Source organism: Canis lupus, chromosome 17 (genome assembly GCF_003254725.2).
Source record: "Canis lupus dingo isolate Sandy chromosome 17, ASM325472v2, whole genome shotgun sequence".
NCBI classification, from domain to species: domain Eukaryota; kingdom Metazoa; phylum Chordata; class Mammalia; order Carnivora; family Canidae; genus Canis; species Canis lupus.
In genome coordinates this window covers 58,801,398-58,805,503 of record NC_064259.1, presented here as the reverse complement: position 1 = coordinate 58,805,503, position 4,106 = coordinate 58,801,398, and the positions used below count along the sequence as shown (strand labels likewise).

Below are 4,106 nucleotides of genomic sequence, written 5' to 3'. Positions count from 1 at the left end.
GCTGGGAAAGAAATTGGAATATAATTTGATACTGCTTCTATGGAAGGCAAGTTTGCAGGATTTCCTAAAATTGGAAGCATATGAATACTATAATATAGTAGTTGCACTTCCAGTTTTGTACACTATAGAAACACCTGCACAGGTAGCCAAAGATAGGTGTACAAGAATGATGGTGCTTACATTTCATAATCACAAAAGCATAAAACCAACTTAATTGCAAAAGCAATATGAAAGAGGTAAAATAAATATTACATATACTATGGGAGAAATGCTTCTGTCCAAAAAATGCAGAGGATAATTATGATGAGGATTCCACTGATTACAATATTATTGATAGAGCAATTACCAAATCCAGGCACTTCCTGGGGACAGGTTACCATTGTTGACCTCATGCTACACATGAAGAAACTGAAGCACATCAACACCAAATGTTGGCGAAGATGTGGAGCAACAGAACCCTCATTCATTGCTGGAGGGAATTAAAAATGGTACAGCCACTTTGGAAGACAGTTTGGCAATTCCTAACAAAACTAAAAATATTCTTAATATGTGAGCCAGTAATCAGGTTCCCTGCTTTTAGCCAGAGGAGTTGCAAAGTTACATCCACACAGGAACCTGCCCAAGGATGCCAAGAGCAGCTTCACTCACAATCGCCAAAACTTAGAAGCAATCAAGATGTCGTTTAATAGGTGAAGGGATAAATGAACTGTGACACATACAGACAATGAATTATTACTCAGGAGTAAAAAGAAATGAGTAGCCAACCCATGAAAAGACATTGAGGAATCTTAAATGTGTATCACTAAGTGAAAGAAGGATATTTGAAAAGGCTACATACTGTAGGATTCCAACTATATAACATTCTGGAAAGGCAACACTGTGGAAGCTAAAAGGATCAGTGGTTGACAGAAAGGGGGCACAGAGGATTTTTAGGGTAGTGAAACTACTTTGTGTGATACCATAATGCTTTCATTTTACATTTGTCCAAACCCACAGAATGTACAACATCAAGAGTGAACGCCAATAAACTATGGCCTTTGCGTGATTATGATGTATTAATGTAGGTTCACTAGTTGTAGCAAATACATCACTTCCTTGGGGCGTGTTGACAATGAGGGAGTCTATACATGGGGTGGGTGGTAGGAAGTATATGGGAAATCTCTGTACCTTCCCCTCAATTTGCTGTGAACCCAAAACTTCTCTAAAAAACAATAAAGTCTTGGGAGGCCTAGGCAGCTCAGCAGTTGAGCATAGGCCTTTGGCTCAGGGCGTGATCCCATCCCAGAGTCACCGAAAGGAGTCTCATATGGGGCTCCCCACAGGGACCCTGCTTCTCCCTCTGCCTGTCTCTGCCTCTCTGTGTGTGTGTGTCTCTCATGAATGGATAAATAAAAATCTTTAATAAAAAACAAAGTCTTAATTTAAAAAAATGTAAGTACCCTTAAGAACAATCTTCCCAAAGTCAGCAGTTTAGAAAAATGTTTGCAAACAATTTTAGATTTTATTTTTTAAAAATTAAAGTGTAACTTATTCATCCACTCTTTCAGGGCAGAATAGAAAAAATTTTACCCACTGGAATCTGGGTTCTTATATCTGTTTGAGGAGTTCGGTTTAGAGCTATAAAACTGACAGCCCAGCAGGTACTGTAAGGGAATCAGGTTGGGGAGGTGGGTGCTTTTAAGAGTGAGCTTCTGTGAGTTGGCTGGGACCCAGCTTCCGATACTGTAGTTTTTATGTGACGAAGAGTGCAGGTGCAGCACTGAATTAAAAGTCTGACAAGGCACTCACTCCGTCCCTGGGTGGGCTCGAACCACCAACCTTTCGGTTAACAGCCGAACGCGCTAACCGATTGCGCCACAGAGACACAGGGCGCTCTGCACCCCGGGCCTTCTTAGGTAGTGAGTACCTACTAACCTCGGGGACGTGCCCACCACCAGGCAGTGTAAGTTCCAAAGCCTCGGTAAACCGGGGGCTAGGAGTTGGAGCCCACGCAGCGTGTTCGTCACCTGAGAGGTGGCTTCCTTCTTGGTGTCCTGTGCCAGGCAGGGAAGCTCTACGAGGGCAGTGATCGCTCTTGCGTCCCCATGCGGGGAGCAGGTTCCACCTTCACCAAGACGCTCCACTGGGGCTCGTTGAATGAATTCCATTGTCCTCTTTAGCTCTTAGGCCCGTGACGAACCGAAGAGCCCCGTGAATGGGAATAATGAAAAGCTTTTCAAAGCTGAAATTTCTTTTTCAAACTTCTCAAACTTGTCACCGTTCATTGTGCAGCGTCTCCAGCGCCGGCAGCAGGAAAGGCCGCCGCGCGCCAGCCGCACGTGGGGCTCCGCACGAGCAGCTTCCCCGCAGGCGAGCTCAGCGCCGGGGGGAGGGGAGCAGAGGTGGGGGGCGGGGGTCGCCTAAACGTCCCGAGACAGGAGCGTGGCGAACGGAGGCCGAGAAACTGAGGAGGCTCGTCCGGGGTCAACCAGACCTCCTAGACGGCCTTGCGCAAGCGGTAAGGGCGGGATCCTGGAGAGAGGACAATGGCTGTTTTAACGTAGCTGAATGAGGAGGAAGGAAGGAAAAAGAGACCCCGAAAGAACAAAACCTGCGTAGACCTGGAGCTCTCTTAAAAACAAAACAAAACGAGGGCAGCGGTTTAGCGCCGCCTGCAGCCCGGGGTGTGATCCTGGGGACCCAGAATCGAGTCCCACATTGGGCTCCCTGCGTGGAGCCTGCTTTTCCCTCGGCCTCTCTCTCTGTGAGTAAACAAGTTAAAAACAAAACCCAGCAAAATATAGAAGCTTTTAGTTACTTTTGCTTGCTTTAAGATATTTATTCATTAGAGACACAGAGGCAGAAGCAGGCTCCGTGCAGGGAGCCCCTTGCGGGACTCGATCCCAGACCGCAGAATCATGCCCCAGCTAAAGGCAGATGCTCAAACGCTGAGCCACCCAGGCGTCCCCGAAGGCTTTTAGATAGAACTTCAAAACACAGCTGCAGGCCGCCCGGCCCTGGGTCTCTGTGGTCTCTGGGTCTCTGGGTCTCTGTGGTCTCTGGGTCTCTGGGTCTCTGTGGGTACTCTGCCTCGTACTTCTTAGCAAGCTCGGTTCCAATCCCCCTCAAAGCAATATGTCAGGTTGTGGCGAGGGATAAAAACCTGCGTGAGGGGCGCCCCTCGCCAGAGGCTCAAGAGCACGGTTTCCCGGTTTCCTGTGACTCCCGGGGTGCTGCTCCAGACAAGGGGAAACCCCACGGTGCACCCTTGAGTCACAGGCATCTTGAAATGCTGCACTGCCCCAGGCCTGGAAGGAGGTGAGGGACGTGCCATCCGGCGTTGATATCTTCCTAAAAATGAATGGTGAGGCTACAGTCATTTTTCTCGTCGAGATATTTCAAACAGCGGGACCTTCTTAGACCAAAAAAGAAATGAGATGAAATGGGAGTTCGCACTCCAACTGAATACTTTAAATAAAATCTGATAAATAAAATAAAATCTTAATTTGATGACATTTCCCTCCACCCCAATTTTTTTTTTGAACAGTAAACGATTGAACATAGAGTACACAAATCTTAAGTCCACAGTCCAGTGAATTTTGCTAAAAGTAACTGGTATCCAGATAAAATTAGGGAAAATTTATATTAGTCCAGAAATTTAGAACGCCTTTCCAGTTGTTAAAAAATCTGAAAGATGCAATGGAATTGGGCCACTTGCGTGAAGGGGTTTTAAAATGAGCCAGGAAGCCATTAAGGAGATGGGCTTTAAGCACCTCTCCACTGGGTAGAACCAGGAACTTTTTTTTTTTTTTTTATTCATGAGAGACACACAGAGAGAGAGAGAGACACAGAGAGAGAGAGAAAGGCAGAGACACAGGCAGAGGGAGAAGCAGGCTCCTCACAAGGAACCGGATGTGGGACTGGATCCTGACTAAGCCAAAGGCAGGCGCTCAGCCGCTGAGCCACTCAGGCCTCCGGAACCAGGAAATTTTCAATTGCCTCAAACCCCAAATATTATGAGAACTGATTCCAAAAACCTGTAAATTGCCATAGGAAGAGACTTTGCTTAGTGATAGTCTTAGCAATCAATTATTAGTCAAAATTAGCTTTCTGCCATCAACACCAAT

General features: G+C 46.4%; 1 non-coding gene across 1 annotated transcript; it reads right to left on the bottom strand.

Annotated features, from left to right (window-relative positions):
- Window positions 1-1,790: 1,790 nt before the first annotated feature.
- Window positions 1,791-1,864, bottom strand: TRNAN-GUU (transfer RNA asparagine (anticodon GUU)). The gene has a single exon. It is a non-coding gene; the product is annotated as a tRNA-Asn (tRNA).
- Between the last annotated feature and the right edge of the window lie 2,242 nt (window positions 1,865-4,106).